Source organism: Schistocerca serialis, chromosome 7, assembly GCF_023864345.2.
Source record: "Schistocerca serialis cubense isolate TAMUIC-IGC-003099 chromosome 7, iqSchSeri2.2, whole genome shotgun sequence".
Classification (NCBI taxonomy): domain Eukaryota; kingdom Metazoa; phylum Arthropoda; class Insecta; order Orthoptera; family Acrididae; genus Schistocerca; species Schistocerca serialis.
Window position 1 is genome coordinate 199,344,198 of NC_064644.1, and position 18,566 is coordinate 199,362,763.

Genomic DNA, 18,566 nt, shown 5'->3' on the forward strand with positions numbered 1-18,566 from the left:
TGGTTTACATGCCCCATACAATCGTTTACCATATGTACAACATCACTAGAGCAAGAGAAAACTGTTAATGGGCCGGCAGGAGCGGCCGTGCGGTTCTAGGCGCTACAGTCTTGAGCCGAACGACCACTACGGTCGCAGGTTCGAATACTGCCTCGGGCATGGATGTGTGTGATGTCCTTAGGTTAGTTAGATTTAATTAGTTCTAAGTTCTAGGCGACTGATGACCTCAGAAGTTAAGTCGCATAGTGCTCAGAGCCATTTGAACCATTATTGAAAACTGTTAATGCCACTGATATATCAAGTCTATCATTTCTTTTACCTCTTTTAACCTTTATCGCGTTCGTTTGCATACGGAACGAATGTGCTTAGTAATTGCGTTTGTTTAAAATGGAGAAAATTTACAACGATCGGTCGCTAATAATTTGTTTTTTGAAGATCTAGATTTCAACCACAGTGTGGCTATCATCAGCGCAGTAAGATGCAAGTCAAATCATCATTTTTGTTTGTCTATAGAAATATCCCATGCTACAGTATGTCAGTATTTCAGTTTAACATTTCTTCGAAGTTACGATCTGGACCTATTTCCTACAGCTATATTGGCTAAGCATTTCCGAGTGATAACATGGTTTATTTAGTATACCTCTGTATGTGTAATGGACATTTAATTACAAGCAAATTAAAATATAATAGAAGGCAAGAAAACTGAGATTTTATACAAACAGATGCGACAGGTTACAGATTTACATATTTTCTACCATTACATTTTAAAAAGAAATAAACATAAACTGACAACGACTCGGTTGGGGTGAAACATGCTTATGCATAAATAAAAATAAAATTGGGGTCTTGCAAAGTGGTTTAAGTCAGTCAGATAAAATAAAAATTGCTTATCTCTGCGTTAGTAATAGATTGGAGGTATTCATGTTCTTAATATTAAATTGTAAATACAAAATTGACTGAGATTTCCATCTGCTACACTGTTAGTAACACTAGCTTGCTGCGGCGCGGTTCCTGCCGTCCCTTTACGACGAACCTGCACCTGCTCGTGAACATTATCTCAGCAGATCATCAGTATGGAAGCCGAGCGAAACCTATTGTACTTCGACGTGAACCAGGTTGCAATTAAAGTCACTAATCTACGTTTCGGGAGATAGTTTTCACACGAAATGAAAGGTTGGAAATTTTGTCCTTAATTAATATATTCTGAAACTTAGGTGAACAAGTGTCACTGCCAAGCCCGTGCTAGTCTTAACACAGTCACTCACAATCCCTTTCACTCACGTTAGCAAGTTTGTGGTGTTGCATTTCCCGAAAACGTAATAACTACAAAAATACGGATTGTTTTTGATTGAGAATGCTCGACAAATATTAAGTCTGTCGGCACCTAATGCAGTCACAGTTTTTAGCCACCGACCTGCTCAATACTCCACGCGCAATTTATGTCTTTTCTCGTCACAAAATTCACTTAAAAATTCCGAAATTTCTACACACCTATCGGAAAAATTATGCCGTCACTTTACAACACTTTTGACGTACGAAACACTGCTAGATCCGGCAACTTTTAATTTCCGTCGGAGCTACTACTACACACGTCCGAACTGTTTCATGGCTAATCTCCGACTCCTCTCTAGAATACTCTAAGTCTTCTCTCCCAGCAGAGAAAGGCCCGCGAAGAATATTGCTTTACGATTGGTCAGTTTACTCAACAGCCAATAGCAAAACAACATTCTCCCGCGTCAGTCCGCGCTTTTCATCAATAACCAATCGCAAAATAGTAAACCTAACGACTGCACTTTTTACGGACGTAATTATCTAATGTGCTGAAGTTTTGTTTATGCATAAAGTTATTTACTGTTGTTATTTATAACTGAATTAACTTTACCTTTACCATAAACTTACTTTACAAATCTATTCTACAGAATTCCCCTTTGTCTACATCCATACTGCTTCGAAATTATCCCACACTAAATCCCACTACATAACTCGTTAAACAATTATCTTCATATTAATCTTAAACCACACTCACGCATCATTCATACTGCTAAAACACATTTATAACATTTTACATACACAAAAAGACATAATAACACTTTATGAAAATACTAGAACAGTTTATGAAAAACATTTATTACTTTAGTGCACTCTAGTGGGCACAATCGAAACTAAATCACTGTCCCCTATCCAATACTGTCCTCTATCGGCTGATACAAAAAGTACGTGTGCGTCTAGTCTCGCATCACCATTTGTCACTATCCAGCTCTGAGACACATCTCCCACTTAACTACCTCCAAGACAGGATCAGTATACGGCGCTACTGTATCACATACCTAGAAGGTAAGATATGCTTACGTTTCTTCAACAAAAGTCACATTACTGAAATTTCCAAGGGTCCCTTACGAAGTTTACAAATGGACGAAGGAAGAAACTATGTAAGTTTTCCAGTTTATTTCGCCACCAAAGAAAAGACTTTCAAAGTTGTTTCATAGAAACCTAGCCGTCTGTATTATTACAAGAGACTCCAAAGAATATGCTTATCCGCTTCTGCTAAACTTTTAAAAGAATACGAAACTGTGGAAGTCTGCTACAGGCAAGAACAGAATGCCAGCATTAAACAAGGACGTCTGTATTATCCTATAAATGTAATAAGATTTTAAACATTTCTGGTTAATGTATGCTCCAATTTTCACTCATAAAGAATGGAATGTAGTTGTAGAATTACAAGCAGGGGAGGGTATTGTATATGGGGGATAGTATACCAACGAACACACGATCTTCCTTGTTTATGTGTCACTCTAGTGACTGATTTTAGAATCCCATGAAGGAATGTGTGCCAGAGACCACCATAAGGAGTTTCCATTTTCTACTATTTCTGTTGTTGTGAGACAACAGGTTATGTTTTTTGAGATATGAGGTCGTGTTTTGCGCAGCGTTTGTCACTATTACTAGTTCTAAGTACTTAATTTTCGTATAATACATTAGATCTATTTGAAGGATATTGATAATTCTACAGTTATAAAAGAATGGTGGTCAAAATTATGTATATTTCTAAAACTAACTGCATAAGGTATGGATAGCTAAGCCATACTTCATCGGCTGTGCACCACCTTGTCTCTTAAACAGGAAGAAGACCTTCTAGCATGGAACACGTGAAATTTGAAAATTAACTGTGTTACTTTAATGTCTTAACGGTTTCCCCGTCTTGGAAATTTAAGTTGGTTCCCAGTAGCTTCCATTTCAAAAATTTTTGAGTTGTAACTGGTATTTGATGGTACTACTTCTTCTTTTGGTTTCACGTACTGATTGTTGTGTGTAGTAGAGTAATAATGTAACACACAGACGACTATATTCATTACTGACGAGATTTTCTCGACTGCAACGCTTTTCAATTTCAGTAGAGTATTTGTTCCTTGATGCATCACCATATTATACCTTGGAAGATTTTCTTACATTTGGAACACCTTATTTATCAGCAATGATTTTTGTAATTTCAGAAAAAGACTGTATCATACATAAAGTGAATGCTACCATTTTAAAATGGGAAAAGAAAAAATATTCAACTTCTGTTACAGGGCTGACTAGAGGCGAAAGACCGAAATGTTTTCAAAGTACATCACTCTCCGCTACTAGATTTCTTCAAGCACAGACGCGTGTTCCGTATATAAATAAGGCATTTCCATGTGAATGTGTAGCATTCCTTATTTTGTAAGTGGAACTCTTTGAGAGAACATTGCTACCAACGTGACCTACGACAGACGTCAAAAATTCGTGAGTGATTCAAAATGTCTACAATGGTATTAAAAATAAAAATGAAAAAACACACATGCAAGCCTCTATTCTGTCATCTCTCTGAAAGCTAGACGCAACATTTTATTTGGCGAATGAGAACGTTAAATGTAGCAGGAATTATTTTTCGTTTATCAGTTAGGATTATTTAATAAAATACTGATCCACATAAGAAGGCTGCAACAAAATGTATTGCACAGACGAAGGGGAATACATTTCTTTTTCCAGAGTTTTATTCTGTGGAATGATAGATATGTTTAGAACTTCGAATTACTTAACAGTTACATGGAAAGGAATCAAAATGTAGAGTGTTGTGACCTCAGCATTTATTTCTAGGTGTTTAGTGTATAATGTCGACAGCAGTTACAGAGAAACAAAGTTGCATTAAGGACCTGCAGACTTTTTGGTCCAGGGCCCGCGAATCCTTCATTTCAATGGAAGCGCCAGGTGCATTCTACCGCTGCAGGGACCAAAAAGAGAAACTGCTGCCACGGGAGTCTCAGTGAATCTCACTTTAAGCGACGTGGCGAAGGGTGACGTGAAATGCGGCCCCGCGGGCGGCCGCTGTAAGTGAGACATGGGCCCGCGCCGGCCGCCATTAGTAAAGACGAGGAGGTCGTAAATCCTGCCGCCCGGACTCGCCTCGTCCTGTCCCTCTCCAGCGGCAGTCCTTCCATCGCGCCGCGCCGCAGCGCGCGCGCCATCTACCTGCTGGCTTCAGACGCACCGCCGCCCTCATTTGTCAGTGCGACGACAGCGCCGCGACGACATGTTGCGGCCGGCCTGACTGACTGGCGAGGCACTGAACCAGCCGACCAATGGCGGGAGTTGGACAAAGTGGAGGAGCCACCAGCAGCGCACCTGAATATGTCCGCTGCTGATATACGAACCTCCGTGAGGGTGAGGTTCACAATCGGTGGGGCCGTCCGTGGCAGCATTCAGTGGATCCTTGATAGTGACGGATGTCAACAGTGAGCTTTCCGCTCTGCCACTGCTGTTGTTCACTCAGCCGACGTATTTTGTCACCGCCTGACATACTGGAGCGCGAACACTTCCTATAATACCAGTGTTAAATAATCAATCCAGTTCTTTATTTTCAGTTCTACAGATTCTATGAAATAGTTAAAAATTGAAACTTTCTTTTGGCCACAGGTGTAATAATAGAGTCTGCTCTTATTCACTATTTAACAGATTATAGTCCCTACCAATGATATCAATACAGAATTGAGTGAAGGGAGCAACATGTATAGCTGACTATATCCAAAAGGAATGTCCATTTTATCTGACTTTCAGAGAGAAAATGAGACAGGAGCTGTGGGGCACATTACTAAATGACATTAGTACCCAACCATTAGTCCTGAGTGCAAACAGGTACTAGTAACCCTCCATCCTCCCTCTATTGTCAACCTTAGTGTGCAGCTAAACATTCGAATGAAAAACAATTTTCTTTGAACACTTTTACTGGCAAAGTGACGAAAGATAAATAATATTTAGTTTTTGTAGGTGTTTTATTAAATCATGTATTCAGAAATCGATGAGACAATTAGTACTTCTCATTTCTGAAAAACCTACTTTATAGAATGATGAAGCAGTTCTCAGTCTTTCTCCAATGCTACCTACAACTATTTCCCAGGAAAGGAAGCTATTTTCTCACAATAAGGGTTGACGCTTGTTACAAAACTTGCTTCCTGTACTCCATTTCCCCCACTAGCGACACCTGCTTCACCCACGTTCTGCACCTCATTTAAAGCGAACAACTGTGTATGTTACTTGATTGCTTTACTCCTTACTTCTAAAATGCAGAAGTTGGAAGACTTCAGGCTGCCAACGCCTTGTGACTGGCCATTGCCACTAACAGTAATTGCATTAACAATAACATTATCTAAGCTGCAAAACACTATCTAGCTACTACATAGTTACTGTGGTGCTGTGCTGTCAGTTAGTTCGCTTATTTTTGCGAAGTGATGGTGAACCAATCTCTGGGCTTTTGCTGGTTCAAATGGGTCAAATGGCTCTGAGCACTATGGGACTTAACATCTATGGTCATCAGTCTCCTAGAACTTAGAACTACTTAAACCTAACTTACCTAAGGACAGCACACAACACCCAGTCATTACGAGGCAGCGAAAGTCCCTGACCCCGCCGGGAATCGAACCCGGGCGGGGGAAGCGAGAACGCTACCGCACGACCACGAGCTGCGGACAGCTCTTGCTGCAATTACCTCAGTTTTGCTGTCATAGATGCATGGTACAATACGTATGTGTAGTGGGTCGACTATTAGTGGAAGTAGTGGAAGATGTTCATAGACTCGTTTCACAATCTGTAACCTCCACCACGAAACACAACTGAACCCTTCTGTTTTTACCTTTCGGATAATTTCATTTTATCCGTCAGAGGCTAATTACACGTAGGTGTGGGTAATGTGAAGAACTGTACGACGATGTGACATTTAGCTTTCTGAGCGCAATAGCCGTAATTTTTTTCAGAAACATCCAACAGAGAACGTGTTGATCAGCAAGTGTGTGTCCATCGCAGAAAGGTCAGAAGGATGGGATGTGTCGATTAAGAAGTAACAGTTCGACTGCAGTATAGGAATTAGCAATACACATCGAGCGATAGATTCATTAGATCACCAATTACTTTTCAGATCCGTCATATAGTTTTAAAGTTTAGTTTACTTCAGGTCTGATACAGTCAATTAATTTTTCGGCTGGTCATATTTTAATACAGGTGAAAGTACAAAGAAAAAGAAGGACAAACATGGTTCCTGGAAATTGCACCATTTCTGCAGGGCGTGTGTTCTGCATCTTGATAAAACATTCACGAACCACGTAAGTATTAAACCAAATAGCTTCCCAAAGACGAAAAAGTGCAACACTACGCAGTACTACATTTGTGCGTCAACATCTAAGTGGTGTAGCTATCCTAATCACATCAGTGACGAAGGCAAAAATACTTTGTTGACCTCCGATCTAAGTAGGGAGAAACGCTCATTATAACAAAATGAGGGAAACCAGAGCTCTCACGGAAAGATACAGGTGTTCGTTTTCTCCGCGCGCTGTTCGAGCTTGGAATAATAGTTTAAATATTGTGAAGGTGGTTCGATGAATCCTCTGCTAGCACTTAAGTGTGATTTGGAGAGTATCCATGTAGATGTGGATGAACACTAGTAAGGGAACTTCGGTCGAGAGTGTGAATCGACTAGGAGTGCAAACTTTAAATTTTCCGGTTTGGGCTCGACTTGGCATCCGCTTGCCAGACAATTGCTGTTGATTTTTAATTATTTCTTGGTATTCAGGTAAGAGAAAACACTTTCGTGAGGAGGGAAAATAACATACGCACCTTGTAAATTTGGCGCTTTCGGCCGGACGGTGTGGCCGTGCGGTTAAAGGCGCTTCAGTCTGGAACCGCGTGACCGCTACGGTCGCCGGTTCGAATCCTGCCTCGGGCATGGATGTGTGTGATGTCCTTCGGTTAGTTAGGTTTAATTAGTTCTAAGTTCTAGGCGACTGATGACCTCAGAAGTTAAGTCGCATAGTGCTCAGAGCCATTTTTTGGCGCTTTCAACCAAACATTCGCTCCAGTTGGTTAGTTGTCCGGTCGTCTCCACGATTCAATTTACTTTTCTACTGTTTGATCTATGGTTTTCTATTATTTTGTCTCAACATTTGATACCTTATAGTATCAACAATGGACAAACGCTCTTCCAAGGTACATGTATCACTACATTAACTTTACTGGCCATGTCTTTGTACAACATATCTTTCTCATTAAACGCAGTATCACGATTGAAGCTCTTAGGATCATACACTTTATAAATAATACTGAATTTATCATATCGTCAATCCATAAAGATGCTTTCTACATCTATCTGGTAACTCACTTAGTTGCAGGAATGAGCACATTATTCACATTCTCATACGGGTTGGCCATTACTTTTTAAATTAAGTCTGGTCATCTTTATAAAATATATATACTTATACAGATAACACATAATACTTAGGATAAATATTTCGCGGTACTGGAAGAGTCAATGGGCTGCAACCGACTCCGTGATCTCACCCCGAAGATTGCCTACATGCAGGCCTTTTTGGAGGCGCTGAAAGCTCATCTCACTCCTTAGCTGACGGGACATCTCCAAACGATCTGTTATCTTTGGTCCAGAGAGACAGGCAAGGTTAAGATTCGATAGGTAGTAGCGCTACTGGTACTGTATTCTCACGCAGTCTAATTTAGTGAGTTAACTGACTGTTCCTTTGGATAGAATATATTACATACTATGATTAAAAACTCTTGTGTAATATTTTAATGAGTTTATCACTCAGTTAACTGATTTTTTGCTGTCAGGCCATTATTAGGTGAAAATGTAAATGTAGTTGTGGCTGTGAATTTCGCGAGACTGTGAAATAGATGCATCCAAAGAGTCTCTCAGAGGGCTGTCAAAGATGTCAGTTATTAACATTTTACATAACACTAAGGTGAGAAGAATTATTTCGATAAAAATGTAAAGTAGAAGCTATTTAGCTAGAATAATATAATGACACTCTGTTTTAATGAACTACGTCACAAATTTTAACTGTTATTCATAGAAGAACATTCACCTGATCCAAATGCAGCAAAATTTGATGTTATTTTTCAAGGCCAACGAGATAAAGTTGACTTAAAAAGTACAATATTACAAAGCAGATACTGGAAAGTGAAACGACTGTAACCATACGAAGCAAAATTATGGTGTAAGTGAACGTACAATAATAAAAATAATGATAAATATAGAACTTACCAATGGAAGGGATGGTGTACAAAGTAGTTACAATGTGTTTACTTGCAGTATTTTTGACTAGAAGTGGTGAGTAAGGAACTTTGTCTGACGGTTCAGTACAAAGTTTTGGCGAATAGCTGCATATTCTCTAATCTGATTATTTCAAAACTGTTTTTCTTCCTCTCTTTGTGGATTTTGTGTAGGACTTCATGTCGCGCCTGGAAATGTCGGTTTTCATAGCACATGCCCTATGAAGCTGTCCTCCTTTTCTAAGTCTGCAACTTCAGTGGTGTTTCTTGAAGCGGAGTGAAATGCCTTGCCCGACTGGTCCACATAGAATTTGACACAATTACAAGTGATTTCGTATAATCCACTCTTGCAGATCACGTTCTTAATGATGGTCACAGTTAAAAGAAGCAACATTAAGTCCCACACAGCATCCAAAAAGGAAGGCAGATGAAGCATCTTGAAACAACGAAATCGAGAAACTGATGATTATTTACCGAAAATTTTCGAACTGAATGACTCGCCACTTGCTTAAGTGCTAAGCGGTCAGAACCTGATCTTCCGTGATATCAATCGTTTTGAATGTTAAGCTGCTCGCTTAAACATGTGCGTGCACATCTATTTGAAATAATTTCCAAGGAATATTTTGATTCGCTAGGCGTTCCATCTACAACAGCCCTAACTGACCAGTATCTATAAACTATAAAGTAATTCCATGAATTATTATGTTACGCCTTAGTTGCGTAAGTCTGCCTCGGACTACAGGGGATAGGCAAAATAATGTGAACACCAATACCAAATAATGTTAATAAGGGGTTCGACCCCCGTTTGCTCGTATTACGGCTGTGATTCTTCTTGGAGTACTGGCATATAATGATAGTATAGTCTCCAGCGGAATGTTATGCCACTCTTCGAACAGAACCTCTTCTAACTTCAATAGTGACAAGCAAGGCGGAAATCTGCTCCAGAGTCTGCCGTCCGATACTGCCCACAAGGGACTCTGTTGGCCAGGGAAGACGCTGCAGTTCAGTTGCATGCTCCTTATACAACGATTGTACTGTCCTGGCTGTGTAAATGGGTGCATCATCGTCCTGAAATACGGAATCGTTGTTGGGCAACAACATTTGAATATGGGTTGCACCTGATCGCCTAAAATGGTCATATAATCGATGGCAATAACATGGTCTTTGAGAGTAATGATGGGTCCAGCAGAATACCATGTATGACTGCCGACATCGTGACACTTCCACTTCCATGGTTAACCGTTGGAATCAAGTAGTCAGGACTGCAGGCTTCTTTTGGGGTTCTGCAGACGTCAACCCGGCCCGATGTTGGAAATAACGAAAACGTTGACCCACTGGACCATATGACGTGTTTCCACTGATCAGCCGTCCAGGATTTATGCTCGTGACACCGTGTTTTACGCTTCTTTTCGTTGGTTGTCGTCACTATTGGTTTCGGTATAGCAGCTCGTCCGTGAATATTCGCTTTATGGAGTTCTCGGCAGACGGTGTCGATAGATGTGGAATCTGGAAGATGGCGATTGAGCTCTGCAGTCACTTTAGTCGCCATAGTTTTGTGTTGCTTTAATACAATTCGAATTAGCGTACGACGATCTCTGCCATTTAGATTTGATTTACGCCCACTATTACGTTTACACAATGATGTCTTTCAGTTTTTTGTGTAGGTTGTCATGACTGTTGAGACAGTTGCTCTTGAAACATTCAATAAGTTGGCTGTTTTGGTTACTGGCGCTGCAGCTAATCGGTGCCCCATAATCTGCCTTCTTTATAACTCTGTTAGATCTTTCATGACACGTCGACCTCGGCCTCTAATGCAAGTACGAAGTGTGCACTGCTCGTAAACAGCCTGCACTGATGTCTAGTCCGTACTAAACACGCACAGTCCAGCAAAACATACGCCTTAGCTGCATAGTTGACCATCAAACCCAACCATTCCATTACTACCACTGTTAACATTATCTTGCCTATCTCCTGTATATACAGTATAACAATGAATAATAGCACGAGAACCTCCCTTCTCTCAAATCACTTAGAAACAGCTGACTTCCAACGTCTTGCCTTTCAAGTTCAACACATTTTTCACATATTTATGGTTAATTATACAGGGAGTTCATTTTAAATGAAAAGACTTTGAAATATCTCTAAAACTACTCATCGTATAAAAAAAGATATAATTACAATTTGTTTGTCTCTCAGGGGGACATCCAACAATAACAACTCGACCCGTGCGTGGGTGGCAGGATGAAACTTTGAAATATTCAATGGGAACCCCGTTTTCTTATTTCAGATTACGATTCTACTGCAAAATCTACATACTTTTGTCTGAAGCATTTTCTTCCTTTTGCCACAGATGGCGCTGTAATCGGCCAAATAGAAATGGGCACACAGTCGTAATTTACGACGTGCTACTCAATGGCCGTTGAATATCCAATGGCACGTGGGACCGTACTTCCATGATGCTTGGATAGGACAGGTCAGTTTTCATGTCTTCTAATTGGAAACCTAATTTGAAACTTTGTATTCCTCCGACATATCGAACATGGGACTACACGAAGCGCCACCGTCGCCGTGTAGCGAACTACGACGTGTTACAACAGACAGTACGCGGCGACCCGGACTCACGTATCGTGCAGTCGTAGAACAGATAGCGGCTCTAAACATTACATCTGCGTAGTGTTCATTGCCTGTACACTTTAGCATTTGGAGAGCAGATGTGCAAGTAGACGATGAATGTTGCAACCACAAGAAAAAACTGAAATGATCCTGATATAAGGATTATGTAGGAGAAATGTTGAGGGTTGCATGGTATGCCGAGCGTTTTCTAGAGGAAGCTCGCTCTCGTTCGTTCTTTTACAGGGCTGTGAACGCCTTTATGTCTGATGGCAGCTTACAGACCTGGTGGTGTGAAACCGCCACCTACGGGTGTGCTGGAGGATGGGGCAGGTCCTGTACAACGTGAACTACAGCAGATTAAGAAATAACCTTAGAAAACTATTAACAGTGCACTGCTTTACAAAGAACAGCACATATTTCGTTATATTACCATTTAAGAGCCAAACATAAATAAATAAAAAACAAGGGTCTACCCAATCAGCGAATCCGTTGATAAGCAACAAAACAACGACGTAGCACTCTGATTACAAAAATGGCTGTGAGCACTATGGGACTTAACATCTATGGTCATCAGTCCCCTAGAACTTAGAACTACTTAAACCTAACTAACCTAAGGACAGCACACAACACCCAGCCATCACGAGGCAGAGAAAATCCCTGACCCCGCCGGGAATCGAACCCGGGAACTCGGGCGTGGGAAGCGAGAACGCTACCGCACGACCACGAGATGCGGGCACTCTGATTACAGAACTAAGAAATCCATTAAGGCTTATGTGCCCCCAAAATTAATTGGTAAAATAGTTACTTGTACCAATTATGCAGTAGAAACAGTCATTACACACTATTTTTAAATGGAAGAAAATTCAAACTCGTGATTTCCAATATGTTTTGTAGTGAGACACAAGCCATAAATAACGAATCGGGCAGCTCTTACTGATGTAAACTTCACTATTTCAAATAGCTAAGCAATCGAATCACAGATGCCAAATATGGTTTACCAGGCTCCCCATAACGAGTACAGAGGAAAAGTAAATTCTTGTTTTAGAAGAATTTACCATAGAAAATCTCAGGGTGGGTCACCTAACAATCCCACCAAGATGTTTTACAAAAACTTAACTAAAAATATTATAGTGAAAAGACACTCATTAAATTAAACTAACCCTACTAAAATGTCTTGCATATGCATAACTAAAATGTTTACCGTGAAAAGACATTCTAACTAAGTTAGACTTTACTGCATTTAAAAGGAAGAACAACACACAGTTCAACCCCAACATTGTCCACGGTGAGCCACTCGAAATATGACCAATTTAAACAGGCAGTTCTCATTAACTTAACACCACTGTCTCTGTAACAGACTGCGCAACTTCCCCACATTTCACAAACACTTGCAACCAACGTCTGTAATGAAACAAAGTTGCTTCCATTAAGGTAAACTTCACTTGTTTCGAAACAAACACCCATGAACAGCAAGCACAACAGACCTCTCGGAAAGGAGAAATTAGTCGCTGCACTGCAACTTTAACAGAACAAGACACAGAAGCCACAAAAAGAGTCTCATCAAAATATTTGATGAGTCGGTAGCGAAGCTGCACTCAAAACCTCCGTCCGAATGGCACAGGCAAATTTACAGAGTCCCATCGCCAACCCAAAACACTGCCTTCGAGGGATGAGGTCCATTTACTATCAGTTCGAGACAGCGAAGGTAAACCGGTATCACGCACCGTAAGTGCTCCTTCAAATTCAGCCTGCAAATTCTAACTGTCCGCCTTCGTGTCGGTCAAAGTTCCTCACGCAGAGAACCATTAAATATCGTGCTCCGCTACCGCGATCTAGCGGTCTATTGATCAATGTGAGCCGGCACGACTCATATGTGACGATACTGAATGGGTAATTCAGTACGTACAGGAAGATGAAAATCTTAATAATCTTGGGGGATTTTAACGTGGTTGTAGAGGAAGCAACAGAAGAAAGGGTTACGGCAGGATATGAACTAAGCAGTAGCAATGAGAGAAGATAAACACTAACTGAGTTCTGCAATAGATTTTAGATGGTCATAGCGAATACTCTGTTTACGAATCTCTTGGAGAAGATCAAGAGACATGGGAAGATTCTAGCTAAATGACATCATGTCAGATAGATTTTCGAAAATCAGATACTGGATTAGATTAGATTAGTTTTTCGTTCCTTAGATCCGTGCTGAGGAGATCCTCGTAGATGCGGAACATGTAAATTTTCTTTTTTTTTTTTTTTTTAATCTGAAATAACAATACTAATAGTATGAATATATACAATACATCATTTGTTTCTCCTAAAAAATTCGTCGATGGAGTAGAAGGAGTTGGATACTAGTAAGTCTTTCAGGCTTGTAAGGCAGAAACAGACACAGATCGTAACTTAGAGACAATGAGAGATTTCAGGCCACTCTCACTTCTAATACAGTATCATGCGGCGTAATGTTCTTAGGGAAATTGATCTTTCATTTCTTGGTTGCTATACCTGGATACGATCTGACTTCATACATCATGATGAAATGGTGCGCAGTAATTAACGCCCTTGCTTGTATGCTCTAGTCAAGGAATAGTGGTAAGATTTACCTGCATTCGAGGAATAGGATGCCGATTTAAACGACTGCAGTAAAAGCATCCGTCGGCTGAGGGACGAGGGCAGCGTTTTTTCTACGGAATCTGGGTGAAAACATTTGCCAGCAACCGAGTTCCGCGGTTTCATTGTGCAGACGCGATGGATGGCGCCGGTCGGTCGGCGGCTGCGTCCAGGTAGGCTGGCTAGCGCCAAGGAGTCGCTGCTGCAATGGACAGAGCAATGACGACTGGCAATAACGCAGAGGTTGGGCCGGACTGCCGAGTTCTGTGGTATCTTTGTGCAGACACGTTGGATGGCGCCGGTCAGTCGGGAGCCACGTCCAGGCAGGCTGACAAGTGCAGAGAAGTCGCCGCAGCAATGGACAGAGCAATGAGGGCTGGCAATAAAGCGGAGGATTAGCCCTTGTTAGGCAGGAAGCCGATGAGACAACTGTGAGCATTTCTCTGGGACAGGTCACTGGCGCCTAGACGTCCAAACTCTGTTACAAAACATATTTGTGAAGACACGAGGCTTTTAGCTAGTTTATGGTCATTCTTTGGAAAGTTAGAAATCGATGCAACAGAGGAGATACGATCTTTTTATGGAGGGCGGTGGTTCCATCCAAGTCATGTTGTTTTCAAAGTAAGGGTAAGTGCATGGGAAAGAGGCCGTGAAGCTGATTTTTTTTTTCTCCCAATTAACCTTAAAGTCTCTCACTGGTCAAATATGTGTATGTAGGGCAAGAAGGACAAGAGACAGTCTCCCATCTTCGAATGTGGCGCTTCAGCTCGTGATTGGCTTGTGATAAAGTGGGAGTAGTCTAAGACGTAAATGTGCTTTGCAACCAAGCTGGCGAGGAAAGCTGAGAGAAAGACAGTTGTGCACCCTTGTACTGGCACTTCGCTAGTAAAAAACTGCAGGTCTTTGCCTAATTGGTGAGACTTGTGTCCTTTGCTAGTGTGCCATTTAGAGCCTGTGCCAGTCACCATCTGAACCGTCAGGGCACTTCTTTGAGCATCACGCACACAACGAGTGATGTGTGTGTGTACTTATTTGTTTTGAGTCGCCCATCTAAACATTTGACATATTCCGTCACACATAGTCGTGGCACGGAGTCAAATTAATTTGGCAGACCAGCAAACTGGTCCACCCGCACACTGGAATCCACCGGGGTTTCAGAGTCACATAGGGCACCGCGTTCCGAATTAGCTGAACACGAGACCACGTCGTTTAATTTTTCGGGCGCGCGCCCCACCACCATGTAACTGCTCATCTTAAGATGTATTGGAAATGCTTGTTGACGATATTCGTGCTCAGACCAATTAGCAGTAGGATATATATATATATATATATATATATATATATATATATATATATATATATATATATATATATATATAAACTGTCCTGCGTCACTATATTCACTCTGAGTGTCTATCAATGATACCGACCAGTTCAAATAATTATGTGCTCCCCGATGTGTACGAGCACAGCTACACGTAGCTTCACACCAATGGCTATTCTTGTATTAATTCTGACTACAGTCCATGTATGGCAATAGTTTCTCCCCTAAAATTTTCAGTTTACGCAAGCTTAACAGTTCGAATCGGTACAATAACTGTCTAACGTGGCAAAGAATATTTATATATGCTGAGCTCTATTGTTAATCTATGTCGTCGCACAAATAAATATATCATAAACACACAATATTAAATGAGTTGAAAGAAATGTCACACAGTAAATACACGTTATGCTGGTTTATTCTATACTATTCACGTCCTATCATTGTATTAAGGAAGCAACTTTTCCCTAGGCTGGGTGGAATTAGTTACGTAAGTAACAAGATCCGGATTTCGTTTGCTACTTTAACGAAACTTCAGTACCTTCTCATACTTCAATACCAATGTTCACTTCCTATGTCGGTGAATAGTTAACAGTCTATTACTTTGGGCAAAGTTCAGTCTTCCCCGTACAATAATCAATTAAGACAAGTTCGGGTCGCCGGCCGAGGTGGCCGAGCGGTTCTAGGCGCTACAGTCTGGAACCGCGCGACCGCTACGGTCGCAGGTTCGAATCCTGCCTCGGGCGTGGATTTGTGTAATGTCCTTAGGTTAGTTAAGTTTAAGTAGTTCTAAGTTCTAGGGGACTGATGACCTCAGAAGTTAAGTCCCATAGTGCTCAGAGCCATTTGAACCAAGTTTGGGTATTTTCCTCTCTTGGCTTTACGTAATGATATACTCAAGATTGCTGATCTACCTGTTTCAAGTTTAATGATTCCTAGCAGAGCGCAATTTTCCCAAAATGCACAAAATACAATCTCGTCGGGCCTACGCACAAGAACACACGTTGAGATACGACCTGATCCAGCAAGCGCTAGCAGCGTATTAACAATGTACAACTTTTTTCTTCTGTACTACGCAGTTTTCTCAAGGAGTACTCACAAGGAGTATTCTTTGAGTTCACTCGTTCTATTTCGTGATCTATAAGTACACTACTTTGCGATCTACTATTATTTTAATTTGAAACTAATGGATTCTACTTCTTTTCTTTCTCTTTTAAAACATTAAGTCACTTTATACGGGACTTCTTTGCTGTATACTTACTACTATTCGAGTGATGCTATTCCAGTGGGACTTGAAAGATGGATCTTGGATTTTGGGATTTTAATTGTGTTTTGGGTACTATTTTATATTTTTAATTTTGCGTCCGAAGCAAGCGGTGTTACAACCAGGAGGGTAAAGTATTCGCTGCTACGGCGTAGGCCTGCAATACGTGCTACTCCGCACCTCGTTCTTTGGAACCATATTTTTCTTTATGAAATAGTAGAGTATAGATGCTTGATTGTGGCGTAGCTTTTGTGCCATAAAGTAAGACAAAGCTATTAGTGTTCTGATTAGTGTCATGTGTCGATCCCCAGCAGATCACTTTGTCCACCATAGAACCCATATTAGTGAAAGCGTTTGTCAAATAAAAATGTTTGTGTGACTTTTCTTTAGCCATTTTTTGTCTTTTGATGTTAAGAATGAATAAATCTGTTGTTATTTAGATCGCAACTACTCCCTGTGTTCTGATTAGTATTACCTTGCCATTGTCTTGAAAGTCCTGATACAAAAGAAAGTAGGAAGCATGCAGTTGGCGAACCGCTGCCAGGATCTAGGTCCTTGGCACTTCTGTGATGATGTCATTTAGCGTCCTCGCCAAAAAGGTCAAATCATGATGAAATAAATAACAAAGAGAAAGATATGGTTCTTCGGTATGTTGTAGATACTTCTCTGATTGTATTGTTTATGTGTTTATTAGTTTTATTTATAGTGCACGTTATCAGTGGCTTCTGTGTCATTTGTCGACCATCTTCCCGTCGTTGCTAACGACGTTGTCGTATTATTTTTGTAGTCTTTACTATTGTATTTGCTTTGTATTTGGTTGTTTTTGATTCTGAATCTAGTGTACTATTGTGTTAGTCTCGGACTACATACTGCTTTGCAAATTTTTTTTTAATCATTGTATTGTACTGCGTGTATCTTGTGAGTTAGATAATACGGTTGTCCACGTGTTGTACGGATAATTAAAGTTTGTTGTTGATAGAGAATTTGAATGATAAGGTGGAGTAGGGCGAGACAAGTTGACTGGGAGCAGGAAAATAAGGCGTACGTCATGGAGGATGAGCGCAACGAAACGGTGGAGGCACAGTTTGAACGCAGGGAGGCGTTGCTGTTGAATGGTGTTAGCAACAACGATGCCGTGCAATAATAAAATCAGGGAGACGAAAGTGATATGGCTTTTCATGAGGGAACAGACAGTGTCAGATCGCGTGTGATAGACGTGAACGTACCACAACATATCGGTGCAGAGGTGCTTATTAGAAATCCGAACAGAGAAGACTGGGGGGGGGGGGGGGGGGTATCAGAACGCAATGATGCAGATACAACACCGCAGAAATCAAGTATGATCACCATACTGATGAAAAGGAAGAGGACTTCAATCTGGTGGTATTTTTAATGGGTATGGAGAAGAAATTGGAGGAGAAAATTAATGAGGCGAGGAATGACATGAAAAATATCAGTGCTCAGGTAAATCAGATGCGAGCGGCACACAAGTCATGGAAAAAGAAACTCCAGGAATACCTACGTAAAGTAAACACGAAATCAATGAAAAATTTAAAGACTGCAATCTGGTGGTATTTTTAATGGGTATGGAGAAGAAATTGGAGGAAAAAATTAATGAGGCGAGGAATGACATGAAAAATATCAGTGCTCAGGTAAATCAGATGCGAGCGGCACACAAGTCATGGAAAAAGAAACTCCAGGAATACCTACGTAAAGTAAACACGAAATCAATGAAAAATTTAAAGATTGCACATGATGCTAAGAAGAAAACAGCAACTACGAGAGGCAGTGGTCAATTTGAACAAGAAGGTCGAAAGGAAAAGTGCCAAAATGACGCGGAGCAGTGCATCGATATGAAAATAGGTGAAGCCACGGATTTTCATGCGACAGCGGCCATGGACAAATTAGTGTCAGAGCTGCGCAAATTAGGGAACAGTTATCAACACGCGTATGGAGAGGAAATTGCAGGTGGCGCTACTAAGGAAACAATTTCAAATGCGGCCAGGCGGGAACCAACAGAACAAGAAACAAATTCGGACGGGATGGATAACTGCATACCGTCAGCAGCGTGCAGAGGACATGGTGAGATTATTGTTGTTGTGGTCTTCAGTCCTGACACTGGTTTGATCCAGCTCTCCATGCAACTCTGTCCTGTGCAAGCTTCTTCATCTCCCAGTACCTACTGCAACCTAC